We start from the raw sequence: 22,929 nt of genomic DNA on the forward strand, positions 1-22,929 counted from the left end.
CCCACATTGACCCCCAAGTCACTTTCCGTCAGTCTTTTCATGGCGGGTTAACCGCCATGAAACGGCTGGCGGAAACAGGCATTGTAATCCCTACCGCGGTGTTTGAGCAGGCACTGCCACAATTGTAGGGGTTACAGACGGTCCAACAGTCGGATTTGTGTTGGACGGTTTCTCTGACAGGGTCAGACTGGGAACCAGAACCAGCCCTGGCAAAGTGCTCGGGGGGCCCCCCCAGGGGGTTGGGGTGCAGCCGAGCCGTTTGCTAGGGCCGGATTCGGACGATTTTGTAACAAGGGCCGATATTGCAGCTATGCTGCAAAAACAGCCCTGTAACAAAAACGGCCCCCCATGGGCCCAAAACCGTTCCCCACCCTGGCGGCCCACCGGGGAACTGCCTGGTGCCCGCTACGGCCAGTTTGGCCCTGTTCTCCGCCCGCCAACCATCCGCCCACCATCCTAATGTGCCGGCGGTCTTGTATGGTCCGATGGCAGCAGGACTGCCACCAATGGCATGACGGTGGCGGTCCCACCGCCATCGTAATGAGGCCCATAGACCCCATGGACGGCATTTACGCCATTGGAATTATGATGCCAGTTTCGGACAGGCTTTTCACGTTGGACTTTCTGACATGAAAAGCCTGACAGAAAGTGACTTTGGGGTCCCCTACTAGGGCCCCCTTCTCCCTGCCACCTCCGGTTGGTGGCCAGGGGGCACCTGAGGTGATGCTTAGCCTCAGTCAGAAATCTGATTTATCAGACCGTGCTTAAGTTTGCACCAGAAGCAAATTGCTCCATCACCTCCCTCCACAATAACTATCTTTTGAGGCTATTTCCTCTTTGCATACATGCTGCACAATGCAGCACTCATGCAAAGAGGAAATAACAAAGAGGCACATGCATCAAGCATTTTACCACTCTCAAACGGGCGGATTCGCAGAATCGGCCCGTTTGCAACTCGAAGAATGCTATTTCCGATACATGTACCTTTTTGCATTCGCAATATAGGTAATCACAATTTGCTGTGATTACCTAAATTGCAAATGCATTTAGGGAATCGCAATTTGCGATTCCCTATTTGAGATGCATGTAGCATTTCCTAAATGCGACTGTGCATTTAGGAAACGCTGATTACCATCAACTTCAAGTTGATGGTATTTTGTACATGCATTGAAAAATAAATTTTTCAATGCGCTATGTAGCCATGTGTGCGCTACACATGTGCATACTTACCTTTTTTTGGGGGGTGCAGCAGGGGGGCCTTAGGCCCACAGGCACCCTTGGATTTGCATTCGGAAATTGCCATTACCCGTTTGATAATCGCAAGTCGCAAAACCATATTTACAACTTTGATAAATCTGGGTTTGCTTCAAAATCCATGGGTGATGCACACGAATGGCCATTCTCCACCCATGGAACCCCTCCCTAACACATGGTAAAGCTAGGCAGCACTATGTGCTGCCTAGCATTACTTTTATTGTTTACTAAGCCTTCAAAGTGGGCTTTGCCTGGCTTAGTAAATCCTAAAATACATTTTGCATCACGGATTTGTCAAAAAAGTAACACAACTCCAACTTAAAATCTTCGTAAATCTAAGTAGCAGCATGCACTGCTTTTATTTCAAGAACTTAGGGGCATATTATCAAGACAGGCGATAAAATTATCGCCGCTTTAGCGGCAGAAAACTGCCGCTAAAATGACGATAATGGGCTTGATAATAAGCTCTATGGAATTTCAATTGAAGCTCAGGTTAGATGTCCTTCACATCTAACATGGGCTTCACTTGGAATTCCATAGAGCATATTATCAAGCCCATTATCGCCGTTTTAGCTGCAGTTTTCTGCCGCTAAAGCGATGATAATTTTATCGCCTGTCTTGATAATATGCCCCTAAATTACCACTTCTCTTATTTCCTGCACTCTGTTCATTCTGGCCATATCTAATAAAATTTCAACTAGTGCCCTAAAATGCTTCTCAAGAGGTACTTCAAAAAACAGAGATCTTTTCTTTTCGAAAGCTCCATAGTACAAGCACTTTAAACACTACACCCTTTTTGTGGGCCCACACATATGCCTCAGCCTGAGTACAGGGTAAAACGACATTCAGGAAAATACAATTTTGTGTATTTTTTATTAAGGGTGCGCGGAATTTGCGTAGTTGCGCTACGCAAAACTCTGCGAAACTGTAAAAATCTCTGCGAGCACGCAAAAGTTCTGTGAACATGCGGAATTGCTTGGTCTGCCCGTTTGCGATGCTTTTTTATTGTTCGCGAACGCTGTTTGCGTGCTCAGGGAGAAATATCTCATGAACACGTATTTTGAAAGTGCGAACAAGTAAAAAATTCCGTGTAGCCGGGGATTGCAGAATTTTTGGCAATTCCGCATTATCCGCAGAATGCAAAATTACCCAAATTCCACGAGCGGAACGGAATTTAGCGCCCAGGCCTATTTTCTTATGCAAATGTATTCATGGAATGCAGACGCGCATTACATTTTGGGATGCAAATGTAAATTAAGTTTTGGGATGAGAACGTACATTATTTTCTGTAATACAAATGCATATTTCTAAGATCTGTTCATTCCACACGTGTTAATCTTCAAAGTCAAATCTGGAACAACTTTCATCGGAACAACATAAAATTACAAGGGCAGTATTTGGACTTTATCAGAAACACAATCTTCCTAGTTTTCTATATGAAGACTTACCTATCTATGGTCCAAAGACATACGGAGAATCCCATTTTGCTTTTTCATGTTCAATCAAATATATTGCAGATCACACTGCAAACACAGACAATTCTATTAAATGATGAACATGATTTAAATTTACATTTGATACTTTTTCACTTTATTTCATTTTGGAATATTTACCGTGCTTTATTTTATTTTGCAATATTTGCTGTACTCTGCGTACACTGAGTTTAGGAATCTCTTCATGAATCTCTGTGGCTTAAGGGATTGGGGTCCTACACCTCTCTGTCTTGTGCTTACAGATGGGGAATAGCATTTCTGTCTGGTTTGTGAGATGAACACACGGTATTGTATCTCAAAAGAACGAGAATTGTGTCACTGAATTTCTGCTGTTGATAGATTCAAAGAAATAAGACAGTTTATATATTTTAAAGTCTGAAGTTCGAAAAATTGGAAAATATACATATTTTTTAGTCGAACTTTAAGGTATATGTTCTAAATCATCAATGTGGCCAGGAACGCATTGGCTTTGCCTCTGCTGAGGTTGTGGGTGCTGTGTCTATCAGACCAGTCTTGGTATGGCTAAATACTCACATACCTTCAATCATAAGTTGCATTTTGAGGTGGACCTCTGCATTGCAGTAGTTGTCATTTCTAGGGCAGGCTATCAGTGGCATAGCTAGACCGACTGCCACCGCGGGGGGGGGGGCACCCTAAGTTTGCAGCACCGGTGCAGGTAAGAGCAGAGGCCGATGGAAGACTTGTTCTCGGGGGCTGGTGGTTTTCGACAGACACCACTTGCTCACCTGCCCCGCCCCCAAAAAACACTGCCACCCACCAGCCCCTCCACTACGCCACTGCAGGCTATCCTAAATATCTGCTGGAGGATCCGCTTGGCGCTCATGCAATCCCTTTACCAGGCTAGAGAAGATGCTGAAGACCTCTCTACCTACCATGGCAATTACCTTGAGCCGGTCATCAAGGCGCGAGGAAAGGCCCCAGGGAACCAGTTTGTACTGAATGTGGCCAATTCAGTACCTGGGACTTCAAACAAAATGCGTGCCAAATCTAACTGTAAGGCGGACTTTACAAATCTCGGAACTTGTAACTAATAGCCTACTCATTCATTTTATCTCCAAGTTTTTTAAAATCAAATTACATGTACTCTTCCAGCCTAATGTGCGGACCTTTTCAACAATCAATGGCCATGGAGGCCGCCTTCCATGGTGATGGGGGCTGGGCGTCAAACATCTGTGCTGCCACTGGGCATGGACTTCGACCAGCTCAGCACAGTTGTGTGGGACAGGTTGAAAGAGCTGCAGGTGTGAAGGCCCCACAGGAAGCAGATGTTGGCATGCACTTGAATAGAAATGCCATAAATCATATTTAAAAATGCAGAGAAACCATATGGAGGAAGCAGGCATTCGTCCTTCAGTAAAGTCTGTAGTGAGCTCATATCACATTCCATGGTCTATACATTAACAATACCCTAGTGACAAGGTGCAAAACTTTATATTAGTCATCTGATGTTATGTTTCTTTCAGCAGCAACAATGGCTCCATTTACTATATCCTGTACCTTCGAACAAGCAATCATAATACCCACAATTTATGTCACATTGAACCCCATAGAACATGCATTCCTTTCTTTGATGCTAACGAGCAAGTGAGTGTTTCGTCTGCTGGATTTTTATGATCAGTTGTGAATGTGTCTTGTGGTATTTCATTCAGTGCTGATACATGGGGCAACAGCCTGTTCAGTGCAATTCTTTGGACTGATATTGTTACTTTTAGGTCTGTTCTAGGTTAGTTTATTGTTTACAGCACACTAACCATGCTCACTGAGAGCACATCTGCAGAGGGTTAAAAGCCTCATATAATAACAATGATCAGTGAGAAGTGGAGGCTTGAAAGATTCGACAGGGCTTCTAGGGTGCGGAGCGAAACTTGTGTCTGATTCATATACACTGCAAACGGAAAGAATTCTGGGTGATTCTGAACTACTTCATGTGGGCATTCTCCACATGATCCTTATGGGTAGGTCTGCTTTCCAACTAACAAGTATCCCATTTATGTTGCTTCATTAGTTAACAGTTTGCTCTTACTCCGAGCTGTTGAACTATTCATTAACCAGTTCATGTTTATTTTTTGTACAGAGTTTTATACAGCGCGAACTTGACCCGGTATCGAGTTTCAGAGCGCTTTACATAGCACCAGTTGCGTTACATGAGGACACATGAATTATTTTTTTTTTGTTAGGCACGGGGAGATTAAGTGATTTGCCCAGAATCACAGGATGTTCAGCGTCATTGCCGAGACTCGAACCCTGCTCCCCTGATTCGAGGTCCACCGCCCTAGCCGTGAGGCCAACTCCTCTCCTCCTCTTTTCTGAATGCACACCCTTGATCCAGTCCAGACAGACTCCACACCCCCTCAATGTCCCATTTCTTTGCGACCAGCATCTGACTCATTCAAGCTGCTGAGATGCACCGGACCTGCTTTATCCCATTTACGATGGTCTTGTGCTTATGACCACCCCCAGTAGCCCATTTTCTGGGGTAGCAGGTAGGGTGCAGATGGTAAGATGGGGCGCCCAGCTATAGCTTGGTCTGATCCATTCTGGATAATCCCACGGTTTGCCAGAGCATGCTCAAGTCTCTCTTCTCAAACCTGTTCAGCTAATGGTTTCTCAAATGCCATCCCTTTTATGACCCAGCCCAAGGTGTCCAACATGTAAACCATGTCAGATAGCCAACATTGCTTCCCAGTCTCAATGCTTTGGGAACCTGTATATCTAGATGTATTTGTTGAAATGTAATATGAATGTTACCAAGCGTGGTCCATGGCGCTAGATCGGCATAGCATTACAACTACAATTATAATTGTCTCAGAACCATGGTGAAATCAACCTTTCAACTCATCACAGACTCTTAGGGACCTCAGCTTGTCATGGGAAGAGCCAAGGTTATGTAGGCCCTCTCTACAATACTCTTAGTGGTTATCGAGAGCTTTTAGATGGACAGGTTACAACAAGGATGCACCTTCAGCGAATGTGTGACCTTCAAACAGAGCTTAATTTGAGCCAGTGGTTTCAAGTGCTCTGCACCAGGACTTATTTGTCAACACCAGCATTTATGACAGACTGCCACATGGTAGCGCTGTTTGTCTCATTTATAGATGCGCTCAACAACAATTGTTTATTAATTCTAATGACTAATACCTGCTGCCCAAGCCATGCTTATACCTTCAGGATCCTGGAATAATCTGAATTGTCACACTTGTAGGAGTTGGATGGTTGGTAGTTGTGTTGGTAGTGTCATTGGCAACGTTGGCAGGAGCAAATAGGTGGAGCAGACTATGGTGGCCTCCGGAGGCCGGCCCTGGCACTTCTGTTTTTTACAAATTAAGCCGTGTGTCAGCATCTTGCTGTACAGGTGCACTGTAAGCATTGAACGAAGTACTATTCATGCTGCTTGTCATTAGATTGGAGGAGCATAAATACATAACCTTTCCCCCTAGATGGACGCACGTAGACCACAGACCTTAAATTCTAATACTTTGGACCTAGCAGCCTGTGCATTGTCCTGAAGACATAGTTCACAGTGCTAGACAAACCATATTCAAGCCTTTTTTCTAGCACTGGACCTGCTTTATATGGTTTGCTGGCACTCCCAGATGTAGTCCATTGGCAAAGTTAAATATTGATAGCACAATGGTGATCACTCTATATGATATATAGAAATAACGTGCATAGAGACAGATAGAAATAATGTGCATAGAGATAAATAGAAGTAAAGCGTTTTGAGGATCTATAAATGAAAGCAATGAACTTACTATCATTATAAATTGCTAACATGGAGTTCTGGGTCACTCAGTGATTTCAGATTTCTAATCAGTTGCCCATCGTGGGGAGGATCAAATTTTCATAGCCCCATCTATGGATCGAACAGTAGAATTTCGTGTTTTTGGTTACTTTTCTAATAGCTCTAGCCCAAAAACTCTGGAAACATGCCATGCTGTATGAGGGATATATATATCTCAGTCTATTTGGTGCCTACCTTGCATCAGCAAGGTGCTAATAGTAAACCCCTTTGCACAAGTGTTGTAAAGCAATGGCCCAATGATTCTATGGGCCAGATGTACAAAGCATTTTTGCGGTCGCAAATGTCCCGATTCACAGAACCACCAAACATGAATGTGTACCTGTTTCCATTTGTACGTAACAGCTTATTAAATATAATAAGGTAACTCCAAAGTTATCTTATGGGAGAGGTAGGCCTTGTAGTAGCAAACAATAAATGTAAGAGTTTTTCACTACCAGGACATGTAAAACTTAAAAGTACATGTCCACCATTTTAAATACACTGCACCTTGTCCTGTGGGCTGCCCAGGGCCTACCATAGGTGACTTACATGGATGAAAAAGGAAAGTTTAGGCCTGGCAAATGTTTTACGGGCTAGACTGTTCCCCATGAGGCACAGGGTCAAGACTGATTTGCATATGGCTGGGTCCAAACTGGGGTGGCGAAGTGAGCTAAAGAATGATGATGGATTCAACCCAGATCTGTGACTGGGGGTGAGTGCTTGAAAAGTTTCAGCACTCCATCCATCATCTCCTTGTGTTTGCTTTGTTCGCCCTAAGCTGGCAGGGTTTGCCCAGACGTGGTTCCCTTGCTCACTTTGCCACTGGATTCAAGCTAGCCTGGCTGATGAGGGATGTTACCCCGAAACCGGTCCCAGGATGCTTGTTTCCGGACCAGTGAGGACCTGGCCTGGCAGTTCGGGATGGACTGTTCCCATGAGGCACAGGGTCAAAACTGATTTGCAGATATTTGGATCCAAACTGGGGTGACGAAGTAAGCTAAAGAATGATGATGGATTCAACCCAGATCTGTGACTGGGGGTGAGTGTTTGAGAAGTTTGAGCACTCCATCCATCATCTCCTTGTGTTTGCTTTGTTTGCCCTAAGCTGGCAGGGTATGCCCAGACGTGTGTCCCTTGCTCACTTTGCCACTGGATTCAAACTAGCCTGGCTGAAGAGGTATGTTACCCCGAAACAGGTCCCAGGATGCTTGTTTCCGGTCCAGTGAGGACCTGGCCTGGCAGTTCGGGATGGACTGTTCCCATGAGGCACAGGGTCAAAACTGATTTGCAGATGGTTGGGTCCAAACTGGGGTGGCAAAGTGAGCTAAAGAATGATGATGGATTCAACCCAGATCTGTGACTGGGGGTGAGTGCTTGAAAAGTTTCAGCACTCCATCCATCATCTCCTGTGTTTGCTTTGTTTGTCCTAAGCTGGCAGGGTTTGCCCAGACGTGGGTCCCTTGCTCACTTTGCCACTGGATTCAAGCTAGCCTGGCTGATGAGGGATGTTACCCCGAAACCGGTCCCAGAATGCTTGTTTACGGTCCAGTGAGGACCTGGCCTGGCAGTTCAGGATGGACTGTTTCCATGAGGCACAGGGTCAAAACTGATGGTTGGGTGCAAACTGGGTTGGCGAAGTGAGCTAAAGAATGATAATGAATTCAACCCAGATCTGTGACTGGGGGTGAGTGTTTGAAAAGTTTGAGCACTCTGTCCATCATTGCCTTGTGTTTGAAAAGTTTTATTTTGGGGATTGACATGACAGTAAACTGTACACTCAGACTGCAAGGGCAGACCTGAAACGTATCTAAAGGGCTACTTATGGGGGTGGCACAATCAGTGCTGCAGGCCCACTAGGAGCATTTAATTTACAGGCCCTGGACACTAGTAGTGCCACTTTACTAGGGACTTAAAAGCAAATTATATATGCCAATTGGGTATCAGCCAGTTCTACTGTGTTTTAGGCAGAGAGCACAAGCACTTTAAATGAAATGAAATACCAGTATTTGTAAAGCGCACAGTGTGAGAAGTTGGCCTGGCATATGCTGTCCACTAGTTATAGGGGACACCTTGCACCAGTCCAATTCTACTCTTATGGTGATATGTTAAAAGACAACCTTTAAAGAAAGCTATCCTAGTGGTAGCTGTGGAGAGCAGCCTTCAGGCTAAGTCTTGAAGGAGTGTTAAGCTTATTGTTTTACCATAGATAACCTCTTGAATAACCAAATGAAAGAGTAATCCACACAGGTATATATATAAAATATATGTATTTATTCTAAGAATAATCCCACTAGTCTCTTTATGAGGCTGGAGGTAAAGATACAATTCAAACAAGCATTGATAGTTACAATAAATAGCACTGGAATCATAGGGTCCCGGGGGGGACCAAACCATATATAAAAAAAGTGGTATAAGAACCACGACAATTCTACAGACAATGCCTAGGGCATTTAGGGTCGCTGGCCCCTTGTGAAACCACCCAAGGTAGTGAGGAAGGGGACCCACGGGAGACGCGTGCAGTGGTATAAGCTACTGTCGGGATCTCCATTAAATCCTATGTAGAATGTCGCGGTTGAATTTTACAAGGTTAAAAAGACTTCTAGCAGGAGTTCAAGTTCAAGAGTTTAGAGTTAAGCTTTTGAAGGGCCCACACCCACGAGAGTACCGAGGTACCACTGTTACCTGCCCCAGGGAAGCCGGGTGCATAGGTCGTTTTCGATGTCGGGTCGTGGGCTGATTTTCAATGGCAAAACGTGAAGAACTGCTGCTAGCAAGAAGCGTCGTCGATGTCGTGAAGATTGAAGATGTAGATCTTGAAGAGTAGGACCTGAAAGCAGAGGGGGCAGAGTCTGGGTCACGGCACAGTGACCAGGGGGCTCAGGAGAAAGGGCCCTTCAATGTCGGGTGCTTCCAGGTGGAAGATGGGTAGCTTGGATCGTCAGCCACGGGGTCCAGGAGGCTTCAAGGAAGGCCAGCTTCTGGAGGGCGACTGTCCCACGGAGGATGCAGTGTTAGTGTCCGGATTGGATCCACTAAGCCTTGGCAAACCACGCAAGAATCACAAAATAGCTACTGGTGCAGACCCACAAGGTCTGAGCGAGGTCTCCAGCAAGGAGACTGAAGAGCAGGCCTGGAGCAACCAGGGGAACTCGTGGAAGTGAATATTGACCTCCTCCAGAGCCCACCAGTCGAGAGACAAGGGACCGCGGGAGGCAGCAATTTGGCATGCGTAAAGATGCGCCCATGGGTTGCCGGAGTGGGCTAGGGTGTCGATCTTTGGCACAGATCATGCTGAGAGGTTGGCTCAATAATGGGCCAAAGCACAACTTCCCCACTCGTCGGGTTCGTGTGCTGTGCAAGAGGTGGTTGGTGTCCTGGGGTATTGGGAATCTCGGCACCCACGGGGTCCACGGTGCTGAACTTTGCTGTGCACACTCATTGGCCTCTGGGATACTTGGAAACCCACCTCAAGGTAGGTAATAGTCTTGGATGTCCGTAGGAGCAGTGAAGTTCCAACCGGGTCACTTGCAGTGGTTCAGGTGCCTGCCAAGCAGGGGGGAAACTCCTTTACCCCAAGAGAGATTTCTTCATTCAGCTGTGCGGCAGCAAGTCGAAGTTCAAGTCTGTAAAGTCCAAGAATAATCTGAGGCTCTGGGGACCCTGTATTCACCTTTATCCAAGGATTAGGGGAGTGTCCAGATCAGAGCCCACCAATGAGAGTTCAGGCGGGAAATGGTGGCTACACCCTCTCCCCTTTGTGTGTTTTACTTCCTGGGCAGGGGACAGGATGCCCCTGAACCGGTTTGAGGCGGTGTATGCAGAAGTAGGCACTGTAGAAGCCTACGTGCAAGTCTGAAAGACATCCTATGGTGTACCTACCCAGTTCCAATCCACATAGTCTGTCTGGGGAGGTGGGAGCACCTCCCTGTAACAATATCCCTATTGTCCAGCTGCCGTGGCTGGAGTTCTGCCTAGCAACAGGCAGCCAGAGTCGTGTGGGTGGCGGGTAGCATCCATTTTGTACTACGTGTGCACTTTTAAATTGGTGTCTAAAATCTGCCGCTTTTACCATATCGCCCCACTAGCAGGAGGGAATCATGCCTTCACTCCCATGGTTGGATTGGGGGTATGATTCCTACATGTTTGACATCAAACACGACATGGTTCTGTGCAGCCACTCTCAAGTTATCACGCTATCGCGATTACTTATAATGCGGTTAAGAGTATATGGTATGGCTGCACTACAAACAACCCAGCAATAAGTTTACGAAGGTTGCAGAGGGGCCCTACTCAGGTAGGGGTTCCCCCTCACACATATCTCAGCACCCTGCCTTGTAGGATTAGCAAGGCCTGCCTTAGGGGTGACCTATGAGGATATATGTGTTGTATTAAGTGGGATACAGGATACCTATATCCCTGTCAGGGGTGCAAGCACCACCTTACCCAGACTACAGTAGTGGTCTGGTGGTGTCAGTTAGTAAGGCTGTCCCAGGGGTGGCACAATAAGTGCTGCAGTCCCTGGTAGGCCTCTGAGGGACCCATGCCCTGGGTACCTAGGGTACCATCTACAAGGGGCTGATAGGGTGTCCTCAGTATCCAATTGGTATGTACCTAGGGTACTCACATCAGTTTAGGGAGGAAGCAGATAGGCTGGGTCCTGGATAGCAGGATCCCAGCCAGACTAGTCAAAAACCATTCAAATACCAGGCAAAAAGTTGGGGGCAACCATATAGTCAGATTCCACCTTCCTACATAACCCCCCCCCCCTCCCAAACGAAAGGAGATAAGGCTAACCTTGTCCAGATAAGCCCTTATTTCCTGAGTGGCCATATAAGGAAGAACCTGCACTAGCATGGTTGCTCCCTGTCTCATGGTCCACTTGGGAAATCCTACCCCAAGGGGTTTTAGAGTTACTGCAAAGTCTAGGGGAACTACCTGTATTGTGCTTTGGTACAGAAGCAGGCTGGTGGGGTGTCTGAGTCTGGAAGTGAGGCCCTATTTGGGGTGGTCTAAACCTCCTCAGGTCACTGGTCACCATGGAAGCCTTTCTGTCCATGACTGTGTCATATCTGGCCCTAAGGGTCAACCTCTGGCTGCCTACAGCTAGGGGTTGGGTCCCTCTGGTTGGAATAGTGGAGGGCACTGGAAGGTGTGGGGCAACTATGCCCCAGGTTTCCCTGTGCCCAACAAAGTCTGTCTGGGGGGTAGCTGTGGTGCAGATCAGGGCATACAAATTCTCCCTACTTCCACGGATAGAGTAATTTCACCGATACACGCACATACACTCATCATACGCTTGGGCCCATTTCACTAACATACACTCGGATTACTCTATCAGTGCCAACCATGGAGAGAGAAACCTCCTAAACACCCTGCATCTACAGTAAGGTCAATGCGATCAAATTGATTCTGTCCTGAGGCATGATATAAACAATAATAATCACCTTTGTGTATTCAATAAATGACAAGAAATAACCACCAACACTATAATTCATAAATGATTCTTTATCTAAAATTAGTTCAAAGAAAGTCAATCAAAGCAAAATCATTATTTTCATAATTACCTATTCTAGCTAAATGTCATAAATGGGTCAGGACAGGTCTCTCAGTAGAAGTCTCCCGAGTCGCCGTCCTCACAGCATCGAGCCTCACCAACGCAAGTTTGGGAAGAAGTGGCCTCAAAAATCCCGAATGCAATGACACGGACCCTCTCTAGTCTAGTATATTTATAACAAATCTTACAAAATAAAGCAACATAAAATGTCCTAAATTTCCGTTGAGCCGCTGAGCAGAGCGAGCAGGAAAGGATGTAGCATCGCTACATTTGGAAAATCTCCGCTCAGAAAAATCACAAAAATAAAAAGACGGAAGAAGGAAACTCGAGTTTGCAAATGTTACTTTTGTAAATGCTCTTCCTCGGAACCATAGCGAAACCTCCACTGTAATCACAAAGTTCATTGTGGCTCTCTTTTCCTCCAAGGTTATTTGGATGTTTGCCTGGAGTCGCTGTCATCACGGAAACTTTCAAAACTCCAGCAGAAGCCATAGTCAGGTGACTTTCAACAAGGCCTCTCGTCATCTCATATTCACTCGAGCACAGGCTGTAAATGTCAGCCATCTTTTCTTAGGCCAAAACGAACCATCTTAATTGAAAAAACACAAACAACGTTACTACATCATCGCAATGATTAAACAGTGTTAATTCCCACTAATACCCTTATGTGTATGTAATTAACTAGCCATCTGCAACATATTTAAGCATTAATACACGTTATTTCAAAAGCGTTTTGTGCTTAAAACAAACAGCACTTAGCAACATTCATTTAATTAAACCTGCACATTATTATTAAGCAACATATATGCATTCCCACGTGTAATTTCTCTTGTTAATCATGTTGGTTAATCAGAATTTTCACACAAAACAAATAATTATTGATTATAGATTAATAATTTTAGTCACGACTTATAGACAAAACTGGAGCTTAAAACCCAATAAATTTTCAACAGAACACTCTGCTCCAGCAATCCCCCCTTTGGTGATATTATCACCAAATAAACAACCCAAAAAAAATTTTTGTCCCATTTTAGGAGAAATTGAAAATGTCTTTTTTCTCTTTTCACAACACTACACACCAGACTCCCTTTCATCATCCCTCTTTGTTTCCAGGTAAACACTCTCCCTCAATTCTTCTAATTCTATTTCTTGTGGATCTCTTTTTGACCTCTTTTGTTTCTTCTCAATATTTCTTTTAATTAATCTCTTTTTCTCTCCCCTGTTTTTACAACCCAAACACACCAATCTTAGTATCAATAAAGCAACAATCACACATGTCAAAGGAAACAATATTTTACCTATAATAGTACTACCTATCTTAGCAATAAAACTCTTAACAGCAACTATTTTATTAGCTATTTTGGTCCAGATACTTTCAGCTTCCAGTGGTACTAATTCTTCATGCAAATCAGTAATATTTTTGATATAGACCTTCAGGTCTTTGCTTTCGTCAGGAATGTAAGTGCAACAATGTTGAACTTTCAGCATTCCACAAACTCCACCCTCCTTGGCCAATAGAATATCAAGGGCAAGTCGATTTTGCATAGACATGGCACGTACGGCAATCATCTCCGTATTCACCAAAAGAAACCCTCCAGCGGTACTTGTCGATAAGCGATCCACCACTGTTGACAATTTCCGAATTCCATATGCATTTAAAGAAATTCCCACTGCTGGAATTAAAGCTCCAAAAATATCACCTATAATTTCGGACCAAGTTTCTCTCTTAAAACGTGTTAATAAATTAATATGTTCTACATCTTCTATTCTATCTATATGAAAGATCTTTGGAAAGACCAGGCCCACATAACATGTGCCATACCAATGGTCAGGCAACCTGTAATAAGCCTTATTCCCACAAACATAATACACTCCTGGGAAAACTGGATCCTCTCCTCCCTTGAAACCCCATCCTGTTGCAATGAAGTATGTATCATGACACTCACTAGTCCCAACAAAATATGTATCATATTGGGATTTCCTCCTAGTAATGCATAGCTTACCCTTCTGTGGTGCATCTAGAGCTAAAGTTGGACTAGCCCCATTCCTCAACTCTTTCCCCATCTCAATGTCCCAAATTGTCTCACTCACTTTATATTTCCCTGCCTTTTCATGCATGCTCATTCTCCTTTCCTCTACCATGTTTAGAAAAGCCTTCTCCTCTTCTTTCAAACTACAAGTTAAATTGTTCTTAAAAATGTAATCTAATGTTAATTCTTCTTTCTCAATAAAAATCTCACCAAAAACGTTAGCTTCTTTAGCTGGATTCAGCCTTTTGTTCATAGGCAATTGCCCAAAAATGTTATCTTTGTTAGACATCTCATAATCTATTTTCCCTAACAAATAAAAAATACTACTCAGCACACTACATGAAATTCCATACGTAGCTGGTAAATGGTGATAAGTAACACCCTCTGAAACGGATGCAGGTAACTGCATACATACGTAGCAATCCCTTACTTCCATGGTCTTCACATATTCATACAATAATTTTGAAAAAACATTACTAGAAAAATCATTAATTGACCTATCTTTATGTATGTAAGTATTACTAATTCTAGTTGGAACCACTTTTTGTGAATTCTTTTCTACATTAGTCTCATTCTCAGTATGTATCTCAAATGTACCTATTGTAACTCTAAATGTAACTAATAAAGCTAAAACTCCCCATAATAGCATTAATAATCCAGTACAGCAGCAGCACATTCTACACCATCTTTTTAGGAAGGCACATCTACTTTGATTATTTTCTATGTTAGCCATTTTACTACTTTGACCGTGTCTTTTGACTTAGCCTCTACTTCTCCACTACTGCAATTCTTTATTTCTGGATTACTTCAGACAGCTAAATTTCAAACTTTCTTCTTTTCACTTTTCTCCAAGTGATTGCTTCAGTTCACTCAATTTGGATATTCATCACTCTTCACTTCGACTTCTTCAACATCAAATTGTATTAGATCTTCAACAACATCCTGTGCATCCGACTCTTCTCCAATGTCAGTCAGGATAACTTTTAAAATTCCAACAGACTTTTCCTCTCCCTCAACCACTTTTCTCAAGATCCCCTCCGGATTGTCTTGATTCACTGCTTCTTCTTCTTCTCCTTCAGACAGTGCTACATAAGACCATTCCGGTGATCTGTACTTTGGTTAGGTTTTCTTATTCTTTTGATCTCCACTGGTTCTTTCAACCCTTTTCGTTTTTCACCTTTTGCTGGATTCTGACTCGACACCTCATTCACTTGTTCAGCTTTCGATGTATTTGCTCGTGTCAATCTGTATCTTAGCCTCTTTACTCTGTTGTTAGGCCAAAGATCTCCTCTTACAACCTTTTTTGGTCTTGTTTCTTTATTATTTCTTTCTCCAATCCAAGTTCTCTTTCTCAGAACTCGACCCTCTGATTTCTCATTCTCACTCTCGTCCGATTCTGTTTCAAATACCTCTTGTTCTTCAGCAGTTTTCTTTCGCTCCACACTCTTTATCACCACTGTTTGAGACTTCCCTATTTCTTTCCCTCCTCGGGTCTCCAACACGCAATCTTCTTGCTGTCTACTTGTCCCTTCACCTAGCTTATCAGGAATGTTCCCTACACCTCCTCGGGGGTCTTCCGCAATCTGTCCCTCTCTATCTTCTTCTGACCCTACTTCTTCAGGTGTAATCTCAAGTGGATTTTCAACTTCCTCATCTGATTCAGAAGTAGTTACCGTGGAACTGCTCTTTTCTCTTCTTTCTTCTCCACTGCTTGTTAGAACTTCAGGCTCTCTCACAGAATCTGATCTCCCTTTTGTGACTTTCAAGGTTTCTCTTGAAGTCTCCCCTGGAAAGAAAGAATCACCTGACCCTCTTTCTCCTTCACTCCTTCCAGAATTCCAATTCCTCCTCACTGGTTCAGCTTCTTCTTCATCACTTGAATCTGATTCTTCAAAATACTCCTTGCCAGTTCCTTCCTTTGGATTTGGAACTCTCAGAGTATGAATTGCATGTACCCAGTTTTTCACACCGGCACACTTTACTGCAGTTGTCGTAGTCAGAATGACTTGTCTTGGCCTTCCCCACCTTGCGACCAAGCAATTTCTTCTTCTGTGCACTTTAATCCTCACCCAGTCCCCTGGACTCAGATCATGAGCTTGCTTCTTCTCAAGTGTAGTAGCGTCTTCTCCAACCTGGTGAAACACAGAATGAACTGCGTCAGCCAGGCCTTTACAGTAATCCAAAATCATGTCATCAGTTATTGTCATCAACTTATTGACAGGCACAAATGCATGACGCATTGCACGTCCCATCAAGATCTCATGTGGACTCAAACCAGTAGTTCTATCTGGAGTAGATCTAATAGTCATTAGCACTAGAGGCAAGACATCAGGCCATTTCATTCCAGTGGCTAAACACATCTTACCAATCCTGTTCTTTATCGTGCCGTTCATCTGTTCCACAACGCCAGAAGCCTCTGGTCTGTATGCACAATGTAGCTTCTGCTGTATGCTCAATGCTTCACAAATTAAACTCATGAGCTCATTATAGAAGTGTCCACCTCTATCAGACTCAATCGTTACTGGAAACCCGTACCTAGGAATCAACTCTCTTAACAGTAACTTTGCCACTGTTATTCCATCATTTCTCCTAGTCGGATAGGCCTCCACCCACCTCGAGAACAAACACACTACCACTAGAACATACCTCAATCTGTTCACTTGTGGCATCTCAATGAAATCAATCTGCATTCTCAGAAAAGGACCACCTTCTCTGCCTATCGTTCCCAGACTCACCACTGTCTTTTTCCCAGTGTTAAATTGCTGACAAATCAAACATCTTTGACAAATGCTTTCTGCAATCATCCTGAACTTTGCATTATACCAAGTCTGTTTAAAAGACCTGATCATCGCATCCCTTCCCAAATGTCCCTGGCCATGATACATCCTTGCCATTGTCGACAGCATGGAATTAGGCATGACTGGTCTGCCATCTCTATAGACCCAAACATGATTTGTTTCTCTTGGGGCACAACCTGCCTTGATCCAGTCTTTCTTTTCTTCCTTTCCTGCCTCATCCTGCAACTGTTTCACCTCATCCCACGTTTCTAGGACATTAGTAAACATCACAGAACAAAAAGACATTTCCCTTTCTCGTTCCCTATTAATCGAGTGATTATTTTTAGCACAATATTGTGCTATATCGTTTGCAAAACGATTTCCAACTGTCACAAAATCATCTCCTTGTCCATGCGCAGCACATTTCACAACTGCTAATTCTTTAGGCAGCTGTATCGCCTCAAGTAATTTTCCAATCACTTCAGCATTCTTAATTGGAGTTCCACTCGACGTCAAAAAACCTCTCTGTAGCCAAAGCTGGCCAAAATCATGCACAACTCCAAATCCGTACTGACTATCAGTCATTACAGTCACTCTCAGATTCTTCCCAATTTCACAAGCTTTCGTCAATGCCACCAATTCAGCAACTTGTGCAGATTTTACTCCTTTTAATGGTGAAGCTTCCATCACTTCTGAAACCTTACACACTGCATATGCTGCACTCAGCACACCATCATCATTCCTCAGACACGATCCATCCACAAGCAGCACATGATCACTCTCAGGCAATGGAAGATCTCTTATGTCTGGTCTCGGTTTTGTACAGTAATCAAGCACATCCAAACAATTGTGATCATCTTCTTTCACACCCACATTTTCATTATCTGGCAACAATGTTGCTGGATTCACATTCACACATCTCTCAAGAGTCACATTTGATGCTCCCAAAATGACTTTCTCATATTTAGTCAGCCGACTATGTGACATGTATTGAGTTCTGCTTCTTGTCAAAAGAATTGCCACATTATGAGGTACGAATACCCTTACAGGATATCCCATTATTATTCCCTCACTCTGTTCCAGACTTCTACATGTTGCAGCTACAGATTTTAGACAACCTGGTAAACCCACAGCTACAGGGTCAAGTGTCGATGAGAAGTACGCAATAGGCCTTCTCAGTTGCCCATGCTTCTGAATTAACACTGAAAGTGCACATCCATTTCTCTCACTGCAGTACAACTCAAACTCTTTTTCATAGTCTGGCATACCCAAAGCAGGGGCTTCACACATTCTGCTCTTTAACTCTTCAAATGCTGCCATTTGTTCTCCATCTAGTTCCAATGGGTCTTTCATCTCTCTTTTTGTCAGCTTAATCAGTGGCTTTGCTATCAGGGAGAAATTACTAATCCACTGACGACAATAACCCACCATCCCCAGAAACATCCTCACTTCTCTCTGGGTCCTTGGGGCTCTCATTCCCCTGATAATTTTGATTCTGTCATCAGTCACCTTTCTCAGACCCTTTTCAATATTGTGTCCAAGATAATGCACCTCTTTCTTGCAAAATTGCAATTTGGCTGGAGATACCTTTAACCCTCCGTCTGCCAGATGATTCAGTAAAGCTATCTACTTCACAAGCTTCACGTGTCTTTGATGCCACAAGTAGGTCATCAATATACTGCACTAGTACTGAGCTTTCAGGCATGATCAAACTCTCCAATGATTTTTTCAATAACTGATTGAATATCGAAGGACTCTCTGTATACCCCTGTGGGATACGACACCATGCTAAAATACGCTGGCCAAACCTAAATGCAAAAATCGGCTGGCTGTCATGATGCAATGGAATTGAAAAGAAAGCATGACACAAATCAATCACTGTGTACCACTCAGCATCATGTGGAATCTGATACAAAATCACTGACGGATTTGGCACAATGGGACAACATGCCACCACAATTTTATTAACTTTTCTCAAATCTTGTACAATCCTGAACTTCCCATTAGGTTTCTTTAGCCCCATTATCGGTGAATTACACGGGCTACTCAGTAGTTCTCTCAAAACTCCTTGCTGAATCATTTTCTCAATTATAGGAGTTATTCCTTCAATTATCTCTGGTGTCATTTTGTACTGAGGAATGTTAGGATAAGTAATTCCCTCTTTCACTGAAATTTTCACAGGATCTACATTATTCATCAATCCCACATCCTCTCCAGTAAAATCCCAAACTGTCTTTTTCACTGTGTCTCTCAGCTCTTGAGGCAAATCCTCTGGATTAAACACAGCATATGTACCAACCATCTCACTTTCTCTATTATCTAGAGTCATTCGGTACAAAACATCCTCATCTTGTATTTCAAAAGCTATTCCATCCGGAGTACAAAAAATTGTACAATTCATTTTGCATAGCAGGTCCCTGCCTAACAAGTTCACTGGACTAGTGTCACAGACCACAAATCTGTGCATGTCCGAAAATTTCCCTATTCTTACCCTTACTGGTTCAGTAAGACGTGTCTTGATTTGTGTATTGGCTACACCAACTACTTGGATTGCTTCATCCGAGAGAGGAAGATTTCTAATATCTGCTGACCTGACAGTTGATCTCGTCGCACCTGTGTCTACTAAAAAAGTAACACTTTCTTCATTTATTTTCCCATCTACAAATGGTCCTGCCTGGTCTATTTCTAGAGTTGCACCAAGTATGCACTCTTCCTCCTCTCCTCGGCACCGTCAATAATCACCTTCAGACTCACTCCCTTCATTCTTTAACAAATACTGTTGTACCTGGTTAGAACGCCTTGGTTTGTTTACCTGCTCATCATTGTAGAATCCTGAATCCTGATTGTACTTTTGTGACCCTCTATTCTGCGGCAAGGGCGGTTTTGGCTCTTGGCTCTGCTGCCTCACAACCTTCTGTTGTTGCTGCTGTTGATTATTCCCCTCATTCTGCACCTGTTGATTTAAGGGTTTACTTTCGTTATTCGCTAATGGTGGATTGGTACATTCAGATCTCCAATGTCCCAGTTGGCCACAGTTGTGACAAGGGAACTTTTCTTTGCTTCCTCCAGATTCCCCTTTCCTTTTCCTGCATATCTGGGCCTATTCCCTGAATTATTTGCCTGTTCCACCAACTGTGCTTCTTGTCTCTCTGCAACTTTCACTTGTGCCCACATTGCCTTTTCTTTCAGCTTTCTCTGTTTTGCTTCAATTTCATCACTGAAGTACTTTGCATGTCTCAGAATCTCATCTATTTTCTTACTCTGCCAGTCCACTGTATGCTCACGAATTCTCTCACTAATCTCAGGTCTCAGGCCATATACAAATCTGTATACAAAATGACTCAAATCTTTGTCACCCAGGTGTTCATCCCCACTGAATTGTTTAAAAGCCAGTATCAGCCTCTCATAAAAAGCATGAACTGATTCTTTTGCTTCCTGATGTGTTCGATCTATCTTAACCCAGTCTGTCTCTTTTGGAGGTACTTTACTTTTCAGGTATACAATCACCTGATCATACTTCCTCATTACCTCTGGATCTGGTGCTCCTGTTCTCTGATCTCTTGGATATTCTTCAGTAGGCCAACTTACAACTATTTTACACTCAGCCCACAAGTCTGCTGGAACAATTATATCAAACAGACTATTCAGGTCAATCCACAGCACTTTTGACAATTTCACAAACCTGTCTACCTGCCTATACCACTCGACGGGCTTTTCTCTAAGTCGAGGGAAATCATTCGTAAATGATCAAATATCCTGTCTGGTCCATGGAACATGTACATATCCTCCTCCAGGTATTTCTCTCATAGGATAAGCATCCACTGTTTTCTCTTTTTCTCTCACAGGAAATGCTGAATAAGTCCTATCCACTGATTCTTCCCTTTTCTTATACCACCTATCCTTCCATTTTTCTACATCACCCCATTTTCGCAATAATGCAATCATTTCCTTAATCTGTCCTGTTCTACCAGCACCATTCAGATTTTCAATATCTTTGTCCGTAAAATCCATCCTGTAAGACTTCTGCAATGCTTTCACCTTATCAATGTCAACTCCTTGTTCATTCGCTATTGCTCTTAACCTGTCATGTGTATTTTTAGCTCTCCAGGTAATGTTTTTGCACATAAATAACAATTCTCCATCATGATGTTTTTTTAGAATATCTGTAGGAATTGTCCCTTCAACAAGCTCCTCTAATTCTATGCGTAACCTGGCCACATCAATTGCCTGTGAATCTTTATCCCTCCTTTGAAGAACTCTCATCCATTCATTCAAATCTTCAGCTGTTATTTCAGTAGATTTTTTCACTGGAACCACTTTCTCTGGCATCCTTTGTGGTTCTAAAATTGGCATCCCTGAACAACTAGTATCACTAGTTTCCAATCTCGAATTAGACTGTACCTCTAATCCTCCACTGCATGTGTCACGTCTGGATTGTCTCAAATCATCATTACTCCCTGTCCTTTTTCCTGACTCTCCTGAGGGACCACCCAAACTTGTCAACTTATTCCCAACATATGGAACCACCAAACCATTTTCACCCGTCCTCTGCTTATCAAAAATAGGCATAACCGGACCTATGGTTACAGGCACCGTAACAGCTTCCAAATTCTTTGTCAGTTCTCTAATCTTTTCAGTCAGTTCAGATGTAGTTCTGGCTAATTCTCTCGTATTCTCGTCACCACATCTTTTCTCTCTCTCTCTTTCTCTGAAAGAGCTACCACTTCTTAAATCAGGTGTCACAACTTCTGTCTCAATGATACGCAATGTATCTCTTATCGGAGAAGCAACTGGTGTGCTCTCTTCTGGTTCTGGTCTATATGGAGGTGGTCTCTTGTAAATCATGTCATCCAAGACCTCATCCTCATAATCATTAACTCCATATCTTTTCACTTCTGCCTCAGGAACCCTTTCCGTACTTTTCCTTTCTTCCTTCTCGTCAACTGTTCTCATAGGATATAATCCTTCTGACATACTAGCATCTCGCCATCTCCTCATTCGATCATGATGAGTTTCACGATCATATTTCCTCCTGAACATGTACCTATAGTTGCCTCCAGACCTCTGTTTTTCTCGCTCATGTACTTCATCTTCCCATTCTACCAGAGCCTCAAACTGTGTCGGCCTTGGTCTTGGGTCAAGACACAACATCTTCTCCCGTAAATTTCTCAACACAGCCATAGTAAATGAACCATGTTCCGGGAAAGCCAAAACACCATCCTCTCTAGTGTACCTAACCCAATTGTCTAACCATATACAGGTATGATACCCATACTTCGCAGCCATGAAGGATGCAGGCATTTTCGTTGGAGGTAACAATTCACCTTCTCTTGTTTTAACATCTTTATCTTTGTCAAACCATCTTTTTATTTTTGCGAACAAGGATTTCTTCTTTTTCTATTCTTGGTAATACATTTCTGCGTTCACCAAAACTTTCTAATCCCTTTCGTAACACAACTGTGCTGTATGAATTTTCGTCCAATAACAGCGCGACTCACAACAGCGCACCAATCCTGGAGCGTCTACGTCACCTTGTACCCCTTCCAATCCTTGCGCGGCTCTCACCAACGCACCAATCCCAGCGCGAACACTGTTCTGATCCACTATCCAATCAAAGCGCGGTCTGTTTGACGTCAGCAGTCGCTGCAGTCGCTCCTGCTCCTGTCTCCTGTCACTCGTCTACCCCTCCTTTACAAAATCTTCTCAGTAGACTTCGTGTCAAATTCTACAAAATCTATTAGTTACAACATATAAACATCTCCATTGTCTGTTTCGCTAACCACAGAATAGTAAAGAAAATCTATTTCACAAGAATCCCGTCTTTTCCCTGAAACAGCACTCACTTCTGCTTCACTACGGAATTAATACTCTCGTTGACACAGTAGCACATCCCTCTACTCTGCCCTTCTAACATGCATTTATTAACTGTTTCCTCTAGGACTGCTCCAAAGAGTCTTACAATCAATTAAATGCTCATACATTCACGCACTTTCATACAAGGAAATGTAGTACATACACA

The sequence above is a fragment of the Triturus cristatus genome, chromosome 1_2, assembly GCF_964204655.1.
Source record: "Triturus cristatus chromosome 1_2, aTriCri1.1, whole genome shotgun sequence".
Lineage (NCBI taxonomy): Eukaryota > Metazoa > Chordata > Amphibia > Caudata > Salamandridae > Triturus > Triturus cristatus.